General features: G+C 40.6%; 1 protein-coding gene across 3 annotated transcripts in view; it reads right to left on the reverse strand.

Moving 5' to 3' along the window:
- LOC107222594 (serine/threonine-protein phosphatase 4 regulatory subunit 1) overlaps positions 1–22,453 on the reverse strand; it is a 134,836-nt gene that overhangs the window by 84,998 nt on the left and 27,385 nt on the right. The window contains exon 1 of one of the 3 annotated variants that reach the window (XM_046732310.1): positions 1,896–2,282. The exons of the other annotated variants lie outside the window; for them this stretch is intronic. The gene's annotated coding sequence lies outside the window, so the exon portion shown is untranslated. Of the gene's footprint in view, positions 1–1,895; positions 2,283–22,453 lie in introns of those variants that run through there. 3 annotated transcript variants of the gene reach the window in all.

The raw sequence follows: 22,453 nt of genomic DNA on the forward strand, positions 1-22,453 counted from the left end.
AGGAGAAGAACGTGGAGGAGGAAAACAAGAAGAAGGAGGGAGGCGGAGGAGGAGAAGGTGGAGGAGAAGGAGAAGAGAACGAACGAGCGGTTCGCACGCTTTGAAGCTGTCGCCTGGCGCTTCGGAACTGCGCAAATCCGTGCGTCGTCGGCAAATACGTCACTCGGCATGCGGCGCGCGGTTCTCGGTTTTTTCTTTTTTTCTTCCTCCCATATTTATAAAAGAGAAAAAAAAAAAATCGTTTCCCTTTTTTTCTTTTCAATTTGTATCCCTTCATTTCTTCATTTTTTCTACATGCTCTCTGTACGTTTCGTTTCTTCGTTGTCTCTTTTAGTTTCTTTGTCGTCGACCCCCCCCGCCCAACCATTTTTTTTTATTCGCAGTCGTCTTCTTTTTATACACACACTTTTTTTTCTCTTCATTTTCCGCCTACACGTATCGCTCCGCGTGCGATATTCGTCCGACCATACATCGTTTCTCGAGTATCAAATTCTCAATTTTCTCGCTATAGCCAGTGCTTCTTCTTCCCCTCCTCCTCCTCTTCCACCTCCTCGTCCTCCTGTAGTAATCGCGATTTTCCACACGCATCATTGTCTATTATATACATATATATATATATATATACAGTATGCACATTATACCTATATATGTATGCCCGCATTCACAACTCGTTCCAAGTTTATATTGCATTTCCGGTAGGTATTATGTATCATTCTAAAGTATGATCATTTAATTTTTTCTCGCCCATATCTTTCTCTCTCTCTCTCTCTCTCTCTCTCTCTCTTGGGACGAAACTTAGCCAATAAACAAGCTTGAGCGTCGTGGTAATAATGAAAATAATAATAACAACAACAACAATATTAATATAATAATAATAATAGTAAATGAATAAATAAATAAAAAAGAGATACGACGAGAAAGATGACCATTGCATTCCGTGTAAAACGATACCGGAGATAGAATATTACAGCTGGGTAAACGCATATTACAGGCATAATGTAAGTACACATGATAATACACATGACGTGCATGTACATCGTAACGGCCGCGCATCCTCGCGTCGTATACCACACCCTTACACGCCTGTTATATACGTATTAAATTATTACATTGTCGTATGCCTACGCACGTGTGAAAGATTGTGAATTTGTTCGAGAATCGAGTTAGGAGGTAATACGTACGTACGTACGTACGTTCCGTGTTGTACGCGAATCGCGTGTAGTCGCCGAAGGAGGGGGGGGGGGGGGGGGGGGGGGGGGGCAGGCGAAACGGTACCGCCGATGCTCGACTTGACGTTAGCGCCGTTGCGCAGAGGACCGTTCGCGCAGATCAAGAGACGCAGTTCACGGTATACACGATAACGCGCTGGGTTTTCGCTCATTGCGCGTAGGTAGGCGGCATAAGGTGTACGTACGTGTAACACGTACGCACACACACGCGTGCATGACTACTACGTACGACCGTCGTCGATGACGATTCTTACACAACACCAACGCGTGCTTTTCTTTTCTCTCTCTCTCTCTCTCTCTCTCACTGTATGTTTTTTTTTTTCATCTTTTTCTCTTTTCATTTGTTAGCCTCAAACTGAATACCTATTGACACACACACACACACACACGACACGCGGAGAGATACGTGTCAAGTGTTACTTTATTTTTGCAGACGGTAATAAAAAAATAAAAAATAAAAAAAAAAACTGGCGCTAGCTCTACGCGTATGTTTTTCTCTCTCTTTTTTTCCACACTTTCAAAGAACGATGCAAAAACTTTTTTAATGTTTCTAATAGTCACTTCACTGCCGTACACTCAGTTTATAATATATGTACAAGCATATTGAAGAATTTATTTATTTATTTATTTATTTATTTATTTTACTTTTCTTTCGGTTTCTTTTACCAATTCTCTTTTTCTCCCATCTTCTATTCCAGTTACACGCAACAGCACTTCGTGTAGTATTAGAGAACAATACATGTAATTCTCATCGTCGATAATTGATGACAAATATCGTTAATCATCCGTTTATACCTTGTTATTCATTTACCCTTGCAAAACACATTTTTCAAGGTAACCGCGTTCGAGATTTTGCGTCGCACTAGAAATAATAACACGATACTATCCGCGAAGACTTTGGGAATTGGACAGGGGGCGCGCGCAATCTCTCTCTCTCTCTTGTTTTTTTTTTTTTTTTTCTACAATCGAGACACGAGAGACACGAGAATCGAGGGGTATCAGGGCAGCAGCTCGCACGCACGCACAAACAAACAAACAAACGAACGAACGAACCAACCAACGAATCAACGAACCAACAACAACGGGAATAATTTTATGAAAATATCCAACCGATGAATCGTCTCTCCGAGTCTCACGGAGGCACGCGGCGCGGTTATTCGCTAGGCACTGCGCGCGCCGCCGCAACGCCTTCTCCGCCACGCTTACACTGGTTGTATCCACACTGTTCCTTCACCACACGCCGACCAATGGAACAGCCGCGTCAGCGCCGCCTGGCGTTACTTCACCAAACTATAAACATCGCTATCTATACCAGTGCGTACGTACGCGTAACGGACGTATATACGCACGGAACGCGAACTGTGCCACGAAAAAAGAGAGGGAGGGGGGGGGGGGAGAGAGACAGAGATGGAAAACGGGGGTTAATATATCGCGACGAGTGGAAAGCACGCGCGTGTCGTCACATCCGCTTTCGTACGGTTAACGAACGGGTAAGAAGAGGAGAAAGAGAGAAAAAAGAAAGAAAGGAAAGGAAAAGAGCGCATATTTATTTAGTCCACTTTACTTACGGCGGACTTTTCTTCTCTTTTCTTCGATTTTTCTCCTCCTCTTTTCGGTGTCTGATCGAAGTGTGCACCACACCTTACGTTGTGCCTGTACGTACATCTAGTTTCGAGTATATATATATAACACACACACACACACACATACCTATGTGAATACTGATCTATGAGTGAGTACGAATGTATTTCTACGTTATAACTAACCCAAGGTAAGGTGCCAGAGGATGGTTATGCCCCGAAGACGGGACCGAAGGTTGAACGCGTTGCATGTGACATTCGGGCATAAGACTACGAAACGTGAAACGGAGATTTTTCTCTCTCACGCGAGAGCGTTTCAAAGTAGGTAGGTATTATAGGTAAACGGAAAAACGAAGTCGAGGAGAAAAATAAAAACAACACGTGGAAAACTGCAGGGTGTGAAACGAAATTATGGAAAATTGTGCAATAACCAGCTGCAATCTTGAAAATCAATATCCACAGAGCACGCGTGCATGCGCATCGAGAAAACAATTATACTGCGAGCAAAGAAAATTTATGCCATCTGCGTTATCGTGACTATTTATATGTATATACGGTAATGCAAAGTAGCCATGCCGGGCTACAAGTTCCCGTATGACAAGTAAAAATTCGTGAAAAAAAATGAAAATAAAAATAAAAGAATTCCAAGAACAGCAAAGAAAATTGGCTTTCGCAAATTACGAAAATTTATTCAGTCGAAGCTGATCGCTGTTTGTAGAAATTTGAACGGAAATTCTCGTTATTGCAACAACATTACGTATTATACGTATAATTCGGTGTAACGCGGCGTAAAGCAGGCAGATCACGCATCGCGACTGCACCTCGGTTCCTGACCTAGAAAAATAATAGAACGCTGCGTTTCTCGTTAGAAAGGAAAACGCTGGGCTCGTTTTATGTTACGCAGTTGTTACGCCGACGATGCGCAAAGTTCGCTTATTCGAGCAACGACGTAGTCGTCCGTAATTACGGGGTGAAGAAATCGCAGACGCGAGTAAAGAACGATATTAGCGTACGTATTCATCGTAAAACTTCTACGGTTCATTCATGTTTCAGCAACAAGTAATCGCACGGGCGTTACTTCACAAGTGAAATAGAATCTATACGCGAAAGTCGAGCGCAGTGAACCGGAAGAAAATTAATTGCACAGTTTATACATCGAGTAGATGATAACTTCTGTGCCGTACGCAGAAGTTTTCCGTAGAATTTGAAGCGATAAATTCGATAACAGAGGTTTTAACCCATTGTCGGTAATAACGTTTCACCAGAATTGTTCTATACTATCGTTATTAATTCGTCGAATCCGTACCATTTCTTTACTTCTGCGTGAAATGAAAATTTATTGGAATGACTTTGTTCGGAATTGCGTATATAACGGGGCTATTAAGCCCTTTTTTGCGTTACATATATATAATCATATATATATAAACACGTCAACGTCTTAATCGTCCACGACAACCTCTTAAGGTGCTGGAGTAGTCCGTTAGGAACGTTTCCAGCAGCATTATCGAACTGGAAAGGAAGTCGAATTTGTCCCGAAAACAGCAGCCACACGAAATTTGAGTATTGTAAAATCTGACCAAGGGGTCCTAATATCAAGTTTCTTTTTCTACGAGATTCTATACGTTTATCATTAGGATTGACGTTAGGATTGTATTGAAAATTCAAACCTACAATTTCAACGACACTCTAAAAAGGTGGAAAAGATAACTTGTGATGTTATACATATACGTATATACATACGTGTAAAAGAAATATATATATATATATATATATATACAAACACTCGCACACGTATATATGTACATATGGGCGTAAGTTCAACTATATGTATAGGTGTGAATATATATATAATATATATATATATATACATATTATTAAATGGCGGCCATCAAGAAGTATTTTTAGCGGTTACACATTGTTGTTGACTGGCTCGCGATGACATTGAATCGAAGTAAGGAACGAACCGGCGGCGTTTAAAGACGTGTAACGCACACGTCACTGTACGACGATACGCGCGTCACGCGACAAATGTAATATCAGTGGACATTTTTCATCTCCGCGTCATCGAAGTTGGAACCTGCAGACGGCCAAACTTGTGTCGGAAATATCTTTTCTTCTTCGTTCTCTTCCCTTCGATAACCGAACGAGAAATAATGCTGGCAAGATATAAATACCATGTATCAGGATGAAATTTTCATTGGGACGCCCCCCAAATCTGTAACAAATCATTGAAAAAAACTCTGTGTAAAGTTTTAAGCCGCTTGGTCAACCGGGACACGTGCCTCTAAGCTCCGAAAGTTTCAGATGTTAAATACGTGTAGGTTTTATAACCAGTTGTTTCGTTTCGTTTGACTTTGGTACAAATTGAGGGACCGATTTGAAACTTGGCAGAGTCGTTGCTTCTGACGATAGGAACAAAGCCTGAAAATTTCAAAATTTTATAATTATTGTTCCCTTACGTACACAAGCCTGATAAAAGTAATGCCGTCAAGCTTATATACAAAAAGAAATATATTGCAAAGTTGTGATAATATTTTGAAATTATCAGGCTTTGTTCCCGTCGTCACAAGCAACGACTCTGCCAAATTTCAAATCGGTTCCTCAATTTATACCAAAGTCAAAGAAAACGAAACAACTGCTTATAAAAACTAGACGTATTTTAAGTTTAAAACTTTCGGATTTTGGAGGCACGTGTTCCGGTTGACCTAGGGGCTTGAAACTTGACGCAGATTTTCTTTTTCTAGGGGGTGTCCCGATGAAAATTCTTCCGACCCCCAAATAAGTACCACCCTAAATTATATATACATATTGACGATTGTTGCGAATCGCTTATTATTCGCCCACCTTCCTAAAGCAACCGCTAAATCTTTCTTATTTTCTACTCCTTTTACCTTACGTCAGAATATCATCATACGCATACTTATTTCGTATTTTAGCTTTATTTTTCAACTTACGATAATATATTTTTTTTTGTAACCTACTTTCTCAACGAGATGAAAAGGCCACCTACTCCTCTCACAAACTTTACTCACATGCTGTTCGTTCTCTCTCATCCTCCCCACCTCCATCTTTCTACGTAGGTTTCCACATATTAACGTCTCTTATATACATTACCGCGTATTTCACCATCGATAACTTTTAACCCTGAAATTTGTCTTTGAAATTTTTGGAACTGTTTTACTGCATGTGCAAAGTTAAATAAAAAGCACGAAGGAAGGAAAAGCCTCGCTCAGCGTTTACAGAACAAGTATTAATATAATATTATGAAAGAGACAGAGAGCGAACGATATCGGTTGCCGCTGGCCATGCGGTGTATGATTTCCTATCAAGCCGAGGGGTCGTGGCCAAGGGCAATGATAACGACGTTCATTCACAAAATCCTCGCTCACTCGCTTGCTCGCTTAGGCCTTCTCATTTCGACGAAACGAATGACTTGTATATGTATATTATTCGCGTATACGACGATTAATATTATCATTATCATTGTTATTATCATTGTACGCGCGTAAGAACAATCAATAAATAATATTTCGTAACGTTATACGGACCAAATTTAAACGCTTTTCAGTATATGTAATATTTAACGAAAAACCGATCATCGGACTGTGGATATTTAATAATATTTTCCTCATCGTGCAAGATATTTAATATGAAAAATTTACCAAATACATATCTACGCGGCAAGTGAGACGGTCGAAGCAACGGGGATTGGATTTATCGATTCCACTTCGACGAGCAATTTCTGTCTTCGTTTCGGCACTTCGTACAACCTTTGAATTATCCACGACTACAAGGTCGGTGAAACGCCAAATTATACATACACCGAAATTCTCAAGTGATCCCGTACCTCTTATAGTAGAATTATGAACATAACGACGGCGACAAGTCTGGATAATATTGGGAAAATTGTTGTTTCCGCAAGGTAGACTCAATTGTTCCAAAAAATATATATTATAATACGTATACAAAGAGCCACGCGTACTATAGATATTCCAATAAATTATGCAAACTGGTAAAAAAAAAAAACGAAAGAAAATTAGATTCGCGAGCTCTGTCTTCTTTTTTTTTTTTCTCTCATTCAAATTTCGTCATCTTATACAATTTTCGAATATCGCATGATATTATTCCGCGTATTGCGGGCGGGCAGATAATATAAAACAAGAGGGTGAAGTGTAAAAGGAAACGGAAAAGAATGCGGAAAAGCGTCGTGGAGAGAAAAAAAGAAAAATAAAAAAAAAAAAAAAGAAAACAAACAGGGGCAGGGGGTTGGGGGAGGAGGGGAAAGAGGATCGTCGCGCCGCCTACGCAGCCTAGCCGGGAAGAGAGAAACCCGGATGACGGCGCGGGTCGATGGGCCGAAACTGACGCAGACGCCCGAGCGCCGCGACGCATCGTGACGCACGCACCCTTCGGGGTTCCCTTCCGACCTCGAGCGAACGAACCTAGACGCGAGGTGCAGGATAAGGTACGAACGCTCATACGGCCGAAAGAAAGTGAATGTGAGATAAGGAAGTAAGAAAATGCCGATCGAATCGAGAGGGAGAGAGGTGCGAGAAGAAGTGAAAATGAAAGAGAGAAGAAGAAAGAAATTTGTCAAACGCAAAACGCTGCTGCGGTTTGTATAAATTTTCTCACGATCCTGCATCCCGGCCGATATCTTCTTCACAGCTATTTTAATACAACCTTCCTGCGTGTATAGTTTTTATAAATTATAGACGAGTTTATTTGAGGAATGTAACACCGCTGTCAAAAACCTAAAAGATGCACGATTTTTTTTTTCTTTTTTTTTTGTGTTTTTTTGAACGGAAGAAAAGGTAACAAGGTAACAATATTCGAGAAAGTTTTTATGCGCGTATTCAAGTATAGTACAAAAAATTGTTATCAAGGAATATTCAATAATGATAGACATTGGAGCCTGACATGCGGCACGTAGTGAAACTGGTGCAAATTTAAATTTTGAAAAAAAAAAAAACAAAATTAATCTGCACGTTAATAACTGCAGAAATACGTAGGGAATTTTCAATAAGTTAATTTAATCATTATTTATTAACAATCAAGCGCACTTTTTTTCTTTTTTTTTTTTTGGTAAAAAATTGAAGATTTTCATTTCAAACACTCGCCAATTACACGAAAAGCAACATTTTAAAAATTCCCAGCACTTTTCTCTAACTATAAACATGTGGATTGAGTGTATTTTTTTTTTTTTTTTTCTAGTTTCAAATTTGCACTTCTTGATATTAATTTTTGGTACTATACTTAAATATATGCCAAATAACTTCCTTAAATATTATCATCTTGTTACCTTTTCTTCCATCTAAAAAAAAAAAAGGAGTCAAAAAAGCGCCGTCCTATTGTTTTTATCGTAGTGTTACCCCTTGAATCTCGAATACTGCAGATCGGCTAGCCGAAGAGAATTCTCCGGTCCAGTCTTTACCGACCGAGAGTTGAATGTCATTTACTTTTGATATTTTCGAAAGCTTGTTATCCGTATCATCGATGTGAAAATGCCGCAGTCCGCACAATTGTATGTACCTACACGAAATGCCGAACAACAACCTCGTGAAACTTTTTTCTTCTACTCGCCAGTAATACCAACGAACGTGCGTTCCTGTTAATCGAATTGCCACTTGTTGCAGAAACAAATATCCTTTCGTCACGTCCGCATTGAGAAAAAACAAAAAAAAAAAAAAAAAAAAGAAAACAACGTTTTTTGTAAACTTTTACCACAGCATAGAAAGTATAAAAAAATAATCGCGTTTACCGCGTGATTTCCACACAATCAATACGACGCAAACGGATACTTTGATAACGGTAAAAATAAGATGGCATTTTACTCGGTCGGTAAAGACCGACTACAGTCACCTCCGTCGATACCTCGGAAAGTTGTCGTCGTCGTCGTCGCGTCGATCCAGCGTAATAAAATTAAGAAAAAAAAAAAAAAAAACCGAAACTAGAAACGGCGGCATATGTCAGCCGTGGTTCTGATCGGGGTGGACGATGATCTCTGCACGGTGGAAACCGGGCGGAAGAATCGCGGTGCGGGAGGAAAGAGGAAAGAGGAAAGAGGAGAGCCGATTAGCCTCGACGTCGAGGGCCGCGCGTGCTGTCCGAAATGAGTCGAGAAGGAAGAAAGGAAGAAGGGAGGAGGGTGGAAAGGTGGGTGCGCTGCGGGAATGAATCCACGTCGGCAGCACGCGCCGTTTCCCGCCCTCGTGCCCGTCTTTGCCGCCATCCACCTGGTGCGTCACCTGCGCCGTCCGCTTCAACGCGAAATAATCGAGTCGGCTCTCTCCGGTCCACGTTGCGCTACGCTACGCTACGCCACGCCACGTTACGCCACGTTACGTTACGTTACGTTACGTTACGTTACGTTACGCGCGGCAGACACTCTCTACTATGCGTTATTATGCTCGGACCGCCGCGTTGCTGCAGGGGTGGCCAGCCACGGCGCGCACTCACTCTTAGCGATGGCCGCTCAGCTAAATACAGTCGATGCGGAAAAATAATCGAACACGAATCGATTGAATCTCGTGAGTATTAATCGATTATTGCGTATTTTTTTTTCTTTTTGTTTTTTTTTTTTTTAATTTTTATTTTATCGAAACGGTGCATTTCATAAATTTCAGTGCGTGGTCTTAGGTTTTTTTTTTGACGATTTATGATTTCGTTGAAAATATTTTTCAATTTCGGGTGAAAATGTTCATGTATATTTCACTAATTACATGGAACAGGTACCTACTTCCTACGTAAGAAAATGATAATAATTGATACTTTGATAGCACAAATTGATATTGTATTGATTCAAGTTAAGTCGAAAATCGATTCTTCATTTCTGCAGTGACATGCCTGTGAAAACGTCGCGACGGGAAAAATATTCGATCAATTGGCTATATATAGATAGCTAAATGAATATCGGATGTTTTTTAATTTTTTTTATTTTCAAGTTTGGGATCAAACAAATTTTTTGTCCGTATGTGGCCATATTTGGTCAGGTGACGAAAAATTGTTTTTCGGTGATGACGATGATGATGATAATGATGAAAAACAGCTGCACTTGCGAAATAACGAATAAACACGTAAACCTGGGAATTAAAAATGATTATAACGACGGTGTTTGAATTATTACGATAAGTATTCGTTTACTGCAGTTTTTCACAATGATTTTTCAAATCCACCGTTACTCCTCAGCTGTCAAAAACACTCGGAAACGATAAAATAATTTCACCGATCCGTATGATATTCCACGTGAGATAAATACTTGTGTTACTCGGAAACAATTCTCAATAAAAAAAAAAAAACGCCTAAAAATATAAACCATTTCAGTATAAAAAAATCTAACAACGACTTGAATCATTTGGTCAAAATGATTGAACCAACGAAGCTTTGTACACAGTGTACATTCATATATTGGATCGGGTTCAATGGTACATTATAAATTAATTCTCGTATTTAAGAAAACTTTATCACGATTCTTTCAAATCAAGTTTCGCAAATATGTCATTGTACATAAACCGTTAGAAAAATTTAACCAAACACACCGTCTCAGCGATACTACTTTACATTCGTGTTATTTGTTAGATTTCCTTTACCGAATATGACAAAAATTATTCTGATTTCAACAATTAAATTGTCACGTCAACATTTAATTGATAATTTTAATTTGCTTTTTTTTTTGTCGTTTTCTTCCACCCGGTAATACGTTAAAAAAAAAATGTTTAAAAATCAATTGAAAAATTTTACGATACTTATTTTTCTCCAATCGTGCACGGGAACATTTTGTTTCGCCACCTATAACCTACAACGGATTCGAGATGCCGCGAGAGTTCGGTATTTGGTAATTGTCGTAGGGCCTGAATTAACGCGAACAAAGCTTCTCTCGTCGAGGAAGCAAAGAGAGAGAGAGTGAGCGAGTGAGCGAGAAAGGTGGCGAATGGTGCCGGAGCTCCTCCTCGGCAGCCTTATGGAAGACGCGTCGATTTCCGGAGGACAATAGCCTTGGCCCCCGAAGCGGTGCCGCGGCGTAGCACCTGGCGGTTTTCGAGGCTGTGCCTTTTCTCTCTCTCCCTCTCTCTCTCTCAGCACGACGGCATAAGGCGTATGCAGCGAGGCACGGTGCCCCGTAAAAGGCCTCGAAAATCTCTCGTTATATTCGGGTACTCCTCTCGCCTCGAGACGCGTGCCCGAGCCGAACTCAGTCGCGACTGAATTATCGCCGATGCGCGGATGGATGGATGGATGGATGGATTAGTTCGACGACAATATGTGTAAGAAGAAGAAGACTCAAACCCGCGTACAGAGAGAAGATCGATAGAAATGGCGAGAATTTGACGGGGCTTGTTTTTCTCATCCTCATATACCGCCTGTGTCTGTCTGACGCTCGATCGTTATACCTCCTCTTAATTCTATAGAAACGTGAAATGTGCACCTGGAAAATCGGCCGGGAATTTTCCCTGCTTTAGGGGAGGGGGGGGGGGGGGGGGAGCCACTGACAGGATCACCGTGCAGGGTAAACCTGGAGGGTTGGCTCGGGTTTGGAGAACATAAATTCATCGCCGTTATTCCCGCAGGCTGCGCGGTATATACCTATACGTATATCTAAAAGGACGAGGAAGGGGGGAAAACTGTACCGGCTACTAGACAAAACCCCCGATTCAAGGATTGATTGAGCCATGGTGAAACGGCGGTATAAACGTCGCTGCGCCCATTTCAAATACGGCGTATAAAATGCCTGGCGGCTGAATCTCCGTCGCGAAATTCATTGACTTTTCCAAGTTTTCCCGACAATTGTTTACAGCAAATTGATAAATATATACGTATTTTCCATTTAATTTCCTTTTTTTTTTTTTTTTTTATGAAGGTAGAGGATGCGCGCGCAATCCTTTGCAAGGTGATATTTGGGAATATTCAAAGTTTGAAGAAAACCTTCCGGCGATGGTAAAAAAATTTCTATTCCGTGTAATTTGTCCGAAGCTTGAAAAAAATTGTCGGACGCATTTTGTATGAGAATAAATATTATAGCGAACGAATTCCTGACGTTTCCCAATTCCATGACATTACCAGGTTTTCCAGAATTCCCTGATCACCGACCACCCCGAATACAACGTAGCGTTCGTATAATATAACGACGTTACAACGGGGAACGAAAGAAGTCATGCGTATTGGACAACATTTAAAGAAGCGAAGTTTTACGTGCACACAGACACACACACACACACACACACGCGTACAGGCGCGATGCACAAACGTCCGACCCGAGCAGATGCATCCGCATCGCCTTCTGGCTCGTCGTTTTTCTTTTCCCTAATACATTTCACCGTCGTGTCTTATTCCCCGGTATACACCGCAGGTACGGTATACCCATATCTGACCGTATACCCGACACCCATGTGTCAGGATCATTCGCTCCCGCAGCATGCACCTGGGCCTGCAGCAGGATGCAAGAGGAGTGCGTTTACCGCACCGCGTAGGTACGGCGGTAGGAACTATTCGCATGCGTGTTACATCGAACGTTGGAAGAAATATAAGAACACCGTCGAGTGCCGTGGGAGGTGCGAGGGTGAGGAGCTAAGGAATAGGTGGAGAAAGAAACAGACCAATTTTCCCCTCCCTCCCGTGCATGAAAGGCAAAGACGCGTGCGGTGTTGAACTCCCGGAGAACAGATGTCCAAGATTTTTTAGGGGCGAAGAAGAAGAAGCTACACCGAGTCGGTACCTAGGCGATGATAGATAATGGAGAAACTTTCTCCGAGGATCGGACAGATGCGAGAAAGCCGAGCGCGCGCGCCTCGATCTTAAACCTTAACGCACGAGGAGGTTGTTCGGAGGTATTAAGCTGCACACCTTGCCTGCTGCAACGATGCAGCCTGCGGCACGATACTACGCTTTAATTGCGTAAGTCTCTCTCTCTCTCTTTCTCTCTCTGTATCCAACAACATTGTAGGTACAAGAAGTGAGCGCAGGTGGCGGCGCGATCAGCTTCTTCGCCGTAGGTAAGGGATGTTGAAAGCGAGATGAAGACGCGCCAGATGTTACAAGCATAAGGTAAGTGTACCGGTTATTGACCCTGGTCCAATTATTTAATTTTTTTCGTTGTATCTGTTCGATCCCTGGTTATAAAATCACCTGGAACATGAATTTTAAATGCCCAACCCTCTGGCGATTCGTTTTAGACGAATAGAGAGATTCACAATTTTGGAAAATAAGAGGGTGTACACTTGTCTTGGTCGGAAAAAATTCGTTTAAGCAGAGATGTTTAACGAGGATAAATTAGTTCGCAATATTTGGCGCAACGAGAGGTAAAAACGTTTCGCAATATCGAGAGATGCGGGTAATACATGGAATCCAGTAGCAGTCAATCGTACGACTAACGGTAAGTAAAACGCACGAAGTCCGTATTTTACATACTAATTTTCCCGATTCACAGAAGTTGACTTGCCGAAATATATGAGTGCGTTTTGTCTATCATAGTTTACTAAATTTCAAACAACGCTAAATGGGCCGAGTAACGATTTTTCCTAAACATGCATTGGTTACTGCAACGTTGCCAACTTCGTCCTCATTCGGTAATTACACTTATCTGCATTCAGCTACGAAGAATCAGGATGAGGTATTTAATTAGGTACACAGGTCTGTAACCGAAAACCTGCACAGGTTTTTTAAACTGTTTCTTATAGATTTTCACTCACTGAAACTGGGAAAAATACTCAAAAAGTTCCATCGCGTCCGGTTTTTTCTTCAACATGCGTTTGAAGTTTCATTCAAAGTGAAACTCCCGTTTCGAAATCTGGTATCCTGTTCTTGATTCGAAAAATCCCATGCAAAAAAGTGACTTCTCACTTCAATTCAATGCGCATCAGAGTGAGACTCGAGAATAAATACAAACAGGGAAAGAGAAAATGGAAAGCGGAAAGCGTATTCCAAGGTGTATCAACGAGAAGAAGAAAAGGTTTCGTATTATAGGCGAAAAGAATGAACACGGAATGTTAAATACATTTCGTAAAGAAATTGTTCGTTAAATTCTATAAGAAATATTGTTTAGTTCATTGTAACGAAATGACGGTGTTTTTCATTATTGTTATGCTTTTTTTTATGCAAACACCTTGTATTTTGCAAGAATACTGCACGTGACGGAGGGAAATGGAAGTAATTTTTGGATACATCGCACTCGAACAAAACATAACATTTACCAACAACACGCCATACGGCTAAGATGAAACGTTCTTTTCCAGACCTGCGTTATTTACATTAAAAAAAAAACAAGCGAACTACGGTAAGATAAGAAATTCAACTATTACATATTATATATGTATATAAATCCCGACGGTGCAGCAATAGGTATTAGGTAGTATTTTTCCAGGTGCAGGTTGCATTAAATATACCCCGGTGTACCTAAATCTTGGGTTCTATCGGATCGGACCGGGCAAAGCTTCGGACACGAGCTGCATCCACACATGCATATATGCACAGGTATGTAGAGCAGAGAATTATTATCGTTATTATTATTATTTTCTTCTTCTTCTTCTTTTTCGTCTTCTCTCCTTGTTACACCAGGGTTCGAATTTTAAAACTCGCTCGATGTGAATCGGGGAGTCGACGGTCGCTTAGCGAGGGACGGGGATGGCAGCTGTCGACGGGCACGAGCCTTTACAGCTTTTACCATGCCATTTCATCCCTCTCGATCCCTCTGTCTCTCTCTTTCTCTCTCTCTCTCTCTCTCTCTATATCGACCAGCTTTCACGATACACGTCAGTCAGAATTTTCATCATCTTTTTCCTTCGCTTCTCGACAATACATTAAACTCCATCCGTATACACGCAGCACCCTCAAGTACCATAGAATCTCCGAAAAGATTCCGTCATTTTTTTTTTTTTTTTTTTTTTAGTCTCCACGTTTCGACGTTATTTTGATGAAAAAATAAAAATTCTCCACACCCTGGAACGATACACGCGCAAAGTCTTACCTGAAACATTGTTCAAGCCACTCTCCTTGTCGATTTCTCACCGAAAATTCCTGTTCTACCAATATCGTGTAAAACGTGGATGATGCTCGTTGACCAAACCCTAAACCCTGATTAACGTCAATACGTATTCTGGTTTACTTAACATTTCCAGTAGAATCGTTCGGCAGCTGTCGCTGTCGAAGTTGTCTCTCACACGGTGCCTGCATCGAATCGACGTAGAAAAACTATATAAAATGTTTTCGTTACATCGGCACAAGATGTACGCAACGTAGACATAGCTTTGCCCCATCACCTCCGCTACGTATATGATACAAACGGTTTCGATCTGCCGCGATATCGGAGAAAACCAACGCTTTTCTCGCGGTACGACGATTCGCGTCAGGCTCGCGAAACGGATTCGAATACCAGAGAAAAGCTGGTAAAGTCGAAGAAAAGCACTCGCGGTTTACAGGCCTGTAGCTTTTCTCGAATTTTTTACGTTTGTTACACATCGCGGTACCTACGTATCGACGAGGAATCTCTTTCGCCAAATCTCACCTTTTCTCTTTCATCTTTTTTTCTTTCCACACCTTCGGACCACCCTCGAGACACGTATACCTGCGTAAAATGACTGCGAGAGTGGTGAACGTATAAAATTACACATTATAGGCGACACCGGAGAAATTGTAGAATAAAATAAAATTAGCGACCAGCTTTGAGCGACGTAAGTAGCTTTCAGGTCGGGATACAAGTAACTCGACGTTGTCATTTGCGTACAATGTAATACTCAGAGAGTAATTGTAACAACCATTATTAAATACGAAGAATGCATAAGAGAAGTTTTCCGTTTCATCTCGAAAACAAAAAAAAAAAACAAAAAAAAACGAAAAGAAAAGAAGAGAAAAGAAACTCTAAATAAGAATAAGTCGAATTGGAATCAATATCTCTGTACGAGTGTAATTCAAACATCCAATTACCTCTCTCCTTCTCTCTCTCTCTCTCTCTCTCTATATCTACTTCTCATCCGCAGTCAGGAATCGAGTCGTATCGTATCCGCGACGTTTGAGAAACGGGTTATTATAAGGTTGGGTCTATGGTGGTAACGCGTGTTCACCGAAGGGGGATGATGGGACTGGGGGCAGGTGAGAGATAAAGCGTCAAGAGAGTAGCCAGCCAGCCGAACCGGCGCGTGTGCCCGACCGTTGGTAGTGGTGATGACGATGATGACGATGATGACGACGATGACGACGATGACGATGATGACGATGGTGGTGACGTTACACGCGGAGAATACGTACACCTATGAGCTTACTCGAATTCGGTGCATGTATGCGCATTAATAAACATAACGCCGCACACGCCTGTACGCAATACGGGGGTACATAAAGAAGTTTAGTACCGCCGTGTAGGATGGGATAGGGGAGGGAATGGTGGGGTGTCCAGGTGTAGCCTGCATTTTACCTGCAGGAGGCGCAGGACGCGGAACGCGGTGCATCGTCATGCAGCCGCCGTCTGCCGGCGTACAGGTATATGTCTACCTACAATTGTACGCGCGTCGTGAGTTGCGATACCTATACCTACGACTGTGAATAAGAATGAGGTATAGAGTAAATATCGCGAATTGCCGGCTACACGCGTTAATATTAGAGCGAGAATTTTTTCTCGCAAGATGCGGCAACGGCAGGATGGTGGTTGAGAAGAAACATTTTTTCGTGGGGGAAAAACAAATTTCACGTTTTCCCAGTTCTGTTAAGTAAGTTACTCAACTCTGTGCCGATTCTCGCGATAAAAGACCGATATTTTCAATTTTTTTTCCATGACCAAATTAAAAATACCCCGACAATTTTCAGGTTTTCCAGATTTTCCAGATTACGTGATAAACGAAATTCTGAGAGTGTGTGGAAAATTTAGCAGCACTATAAAAGTATGTTGGAATACTGCTCGTACGTGCTTTTTTTTTTTTTCATCGACATCTTCTACGTATACTTATGTCTTCGTTTTGAAACGACGATCGTGCGGAGACCGATTGTACGATATCCTTATATATTCATAGATCACTGCCGTTTCACGCAGGTATGCATAACCGGAGAACGAATTAATAATTAAACCATCGTCATCGGGACAACGAGAAACGGCACGGTTGGGGAGGAGGGCAGATGGTCAGCCAACAATGAGAAGAAGCAGCAGTTCGACGATCGGGAGAAGCGGCGGCAACGGAAGAAGTAAAAGGAGGATGAGGAGGAGGATGAGGAGGAGGAGGAGGAAGCGGCGCGTGCCCTCGTAGGTATTCCGTTCATCGGCGCCTGCCAAGATAACGACAGATCCCTGCTGGGATAACCAAACCAAGTATAGTGCGTGTGTGTATCGAACACGTACGCGAGCAGCTTGTATTATTTCATGCATACGCGTGTGTGTATATGTATATGTATATGTATATACATGTATACGGGTCCTAGGATTGCGTGGACCGATTATCGCGCCTAATTCGTTTCTTTGTTGCCCTATCAGGTGTACGGGAAATTTTCCCAATTCTTTGTCCATCTTCCAGGCTTTCAAATACATCCATAAGTTCGTAATGAAATTAACGTCGAATTTTTAGTTCGGAGGATAATGAGAAAAAAAAAACAAAAAAAGATTACACACTGACGTATCAATTTCGTTGGACAATTACAGAACAATGCGATACAAGTGTAGACTGTTCACGATCGGTGTGATTGGATACCTGTGATATATAATTTAACAATTCTGCATGCACATTTACATAGACATTAGAAAAATTTGTGCAGTTTTGTACGAAAATAAATTTTCTCTGCTTTCAAACATAGTCTCAACATCAATTTGTTCCAGTATCAGCGTGAAAATTGTCACCGAGTAAACAAATACATGGAATAAGTGACTAGATGTGAAAAAAAAATATACATATATATATATACACTAACTAAAACGTACGAATTTTTTTTTTTTGCTGATTACGGAATCGCATAAACACTGAATTTCACTTTCTGCGTACCCGGTACAACGTTTTTCTTTAACGCAGGTAAAGAGTACCAAACTAAATACTTTTACACGTTTCAACACCTACTTATCGAGTATTTAAATAATACACAATCAACAACAAGTGCAAACGCCAAACAATAATCGCACGAGGCGTGTGTAATACGTGCCGGTATGGTTAAAAAAAAAAAAAAAAAAAAAAAAGAAAGAAAGAAAAGAGAGAGAGAGAGAGAGAGAGAAATCTCGGTCTCGCTAAAATAGAGTCGAAACAGAGTGAAAATAGAGCGCAAGTGACAGACGCTGATGGGACATCGCTGCGGCGCCCACGATTCGGCTCGGCTTGTCTAGACGCAATCTAGACGGCTCGGCCGATCGCGAATTAAATTTAGCCCTGCATGTATTCATTCCCTCCTCGGCTACCAAACTTCTTTATATTTATACGCGTGCATATCTACGCGCACATATACCGTACACATAATACGCGGTAGGGTGTTTCGTGGATGGAAAACAAAAAAAAAAAAAATAAAAAGTAAAAAAAAATGCACAATTTTTCACCGTGTTTTACCCCGCGAAAAGTTTGTTTGGGTTAAAAAGAAAAAGATTCTGTGAAAAACTTGAACAACTTTTTTTTTCTTTCTTTCTTTCTTTTTTTTTTTTTATACAGCGTTTCGAATTTGCGAAGATACACACGTCGCGCCGGTTCAATTATTATTTCTTTCCAAACGTTTGTATTCAAATCAAATATCAGTATCCATAAACACAACGATGTATCGCAATCGGGAATATTATTCACTCTTAAATTACGATTTCATATTGAATTATTGACCATTTTATTGGATCGATGATGACAATGAAAAGATCGTCGGATACACTTCTCAGACATCAACCGAATATTTGATATTACATGCGTGGGTCTTGTTTGTGAAGTGAATTGATATTGTGATCGATGTGAGTGATATTTCGGAAACGTGTAAAAATAAAAAATCAACAGATCGCGATTTTCCACATAACTTAGAACGCTCATATTTTTCCCTAAATCTTTCTCCTGACGTAAAAAAAAAATTTTCAGAGGTTGCTGCGGTGGAAAATCGTAAATTATTTTTCCTTCAATACGCAGCCGTGAAAAACTCAGAAGCTTGTAGTATGAAGCAAGAAAATATTGAAAATAATTTTATACCCGTTGCGTAATTAAGAAAATTATTCTAGTCTGTAATTTTCTTCACCCCCTGATTCTGGGTCAAAGTCGCATAAAAATTCTAATGAAATTTCGAAAATTTAATCACAGTTTGTCAAATTTTTCCGTGTAGAAGAAAAAAAAAAAAAAATCGGTAATAAAAGATAATGTTTATACCTACGTGCGTAAACCGTGGAAAATTCGTACCTTCATGTTTTTGTGTTTTTTTTTTTTTTTTTGTTTTAAGCCCTATCCATCGCACGAAACAATAACAACATATACGCAATATCGACTAAAACATTAGTTCGTGTACGAATATTGTAAGGAATCGAGAAAGGGGGGGGGGGGAGAAGATAAGAAAAATAAAAATTGGTCGCGACGAATATATACGACGATATGAGGGTAAAAAAAAAAATTGCAAGGTACAAATAATAAGGTACGATAAGAAAAATATCGGGGCAACGGGTAATAATCGGCAGTGCAGGCGTTAACGCGCGGAGGATGGAACAAATGACGTTGACCTCATCGAGGGACGAATCGTCGCGACGCCGCGCGCCGCGACGCTGACACACCGCGTATATTTGGCCGCGTTAACCCTCCGCCAGCGCGTCCTCGTCTGGACGGACTTCTTATATACAAGAACCTACGTATGCTGATGATCTGTATATGCGTGTGTGTATATGTATATGTATAGCGTATAGCGTACCTCGTACTCTGCCACATTTCTTTACAAAATTCTAACACACCGGAACTAAAAATTTCTCTCAGTGTATGTATATGTTGGGGTGGTTTCTTTTTTTTTTTTCAACTGTTTTCTCCTTACACACCTTCCGAAATGTTGATTCTTAGCCTGAAACGAAGCCTCGTGAAAATCGGTACTCGGTGACCAAATTTTAAAAGGTGACTAATCCGGTTTGAGTTTTTTAAACGCCCTTAACGAAATATCTCGAAAACTATACGAGTTGAGAAGCCGTTTTTGGTTTCGTTTTGTAGATAGTCAAATTTCTAGAAAAAAAAAAAAGGTCGAGACTACTGTACACCTAAAATGTTCATATTGTATTCGATATGAACATTTAAATTTGAGTGCATTGATTGAACGAATGAAGATGCTTATTACCTTTAACTAATTTTTATATTACACATGTTCTAAGCTGATACAAATGATAAGAAATTTTTATAAAGAACCTTTAATTATCTACAAAACGAAACCAACAACATCCTCCTAACTTGTATAGTTTTCGAGATATTTCGGTTAGAGCGCTTGAAAAAATTCAAACCGGATGACGCACCTTTTAAATTTTGCTACCGAGTTCCAGTTTCACGAGGCTTCGTTCGAGGTTAAGGACTAATTTTTCGAAGGGTACGTAAAAGGAAAAAAAAAAAACAAAAATTAAAAAAAAGCCAACAAATATATATAGACTTTAGAAAATTGTTCCACTTGTTAAAGAGGTAAGAAAATTTAGTGAAACGACTGTTTTAAATGGTGTAATATGCGGATAATGGCTGTCTTTTTTTTTTTTGTGCGTCGTACGATACGCAGCAATGTGACCTTCCGGCAGAAGTGAAAAAAAAAGGAAAGAATGAAAAAAGAAAATGACCCAAATCACGTTTATATAATGACTTGCGGTGAGGAAGGCCTATATATATATATATATATGTGTGTGTGCGTACACACATATTTCGTTATGCGTCATTTCCAACATATATATAAGTCTAGCAAGGCTGCACCTTCGTCTAGACGATTTTTTTTTCTTTTTTTTGTTTACCTATTTTCTTTTTTTTTTCTTTCGAAAGCCCAGATATCAAGGAGATCACAGTTGTTTCAATCTTAGACATAGACACAACAGATTCCTTGACATGTGCCCGATATCGAGAAGAGAAGAAGGAAGAAGATTGAGAATGTATCAGGTGTGTAGCGGGTACAGTCCAGTCAAAACAATGTAAAAAAGAACTGCAATATATATAATTGATACTACTGAACACGTGCTTACGGAGATTAATCAAGTTGAATCAGGTCGTATACGTTGTTCCACAGATATAGAGACAGAGACAGAGAGAAAAAAAAAAAAAAAATTTGGAACGTTTTCGTAAGATCGAAAGTTTCTTTCACCGACAGACTTAAAATTCCCATCTTAATTTTCAAAATTCCCCAATTTTTCCCGGTTATCCAAATTCTCAGTGACATTCAAGGTAGTTGGTTTTAATTCCGAATCCAGCGTACACACGTTTCGTTCATCACAAGGGGTACGTATACTAAATGACGAATGTCGTCGTAAAGATGGGAATTATCGATTTTTTTTTTCCCCAAAACATACGCATAGTTTAGGGTAACGTAACCGACTTCATCCTCGTGAGATATCGTATAGCTGCGTTGTGCAGAGTCGGAGTTGTCTCTACGCCACAAATAAGTATAAAGACATTTCGGTCCCTCCCTCCCTCTCCCTCTCTCTCACGACTCCCCCCGTGTGGGTAGCAGGCAGTCAGTCAGTCAGGACCCCTCGCAAAGCCAAATATACCCGATGTGCGGCGGGCAGCTTCCTCTGACTCTGCTTCTTCCCGTCTGCAGCCTTCGATTCTATTCCTAAACACGGGATAAATTTGTGGCCCTCGACCCGATCCTCTCCGATACACGCGCGGCTCCGCAGCTGCGCGGAAAATCGACGAGAGAAAAACCCATATCGCCGTATATCCACGTACGTGTGTATATCGTATATATGTATATTGGAGATATGATACCTCGGAGGACGAAGATCGTGCAATTCGAAAAAGACTGGAAAGCGATCTATAATCGACCAATAATCTCTCGCCTCTCGCAGATCCGGACAAGAACTTGATATACTACGATGACGATGATTTGGGGGGGGGGGGGGGGGGTTGTAACTTCATAAAGTTATATATAATAATCGCCAAAAGATGGGGGACGAGGTTAAAGTTCCGAATTTGAAGAGTTCCGAAAGCGCCTAATTGGGAAGAAACTTGAAGTAACGAAATCGAACTTTGAAGAAACAACAAAGCTTCGAATGGTCGGAAAGCCAAGGTCTCAAAGTTACGAAATGCAAGACTTCGGAAAATTCAAATCACGATAGAGCAAAGTTTCGAAAAAATAAAGTTTCGACAGAGTGAAATTCCGACGGATTAAAATATACTCGGACAGCGTGGTTTAACTCGACGGATGAGTGGAAAGAATTGAAAACAATTGAAAATCAGAATAACCAGGATTCCGTCCGTGAAAATATCGAAAATCCAAAAACAAAGAATAATCATAGCGATGAAATTTCAGCAAGCCACAAATTTAGAGAACTGAAAATCCTGAATCATTCGAAATTTCGATGTTTCGTATTTCAAAACTTTCTCACTTTCGCACTTTCGGAACTTTCGACTTGTCGGATTTATGCCTTTTCAAACACTTTCGATGTTCGATCGAAGTTTGATTTCTTCGCTTCAAGTCTCGCGATGAAAAAATGTCGAATTCAACGCTTTCGCAGCCTTTCAAATTCGGAATTTCAATCCCGCCCCGAGGAGATAAACGTTACAAACT

The sequence above is a fragment of the Neodiprion lecontei genome, chromosome 2 (assembly GCF_021901455.1).
Source record: "Neodiprion lecontei isolate iyNeoLeco1 chromosome 2, iyNeoLeco1.1, whole genome shotgun sequence".
Lineage (NCBI taxonomy): Eukaryota > Metazoa > Arthropoda > Insecta > Hymenoptera > Diprionidae > Neodiprion > Neodiprion lecontei.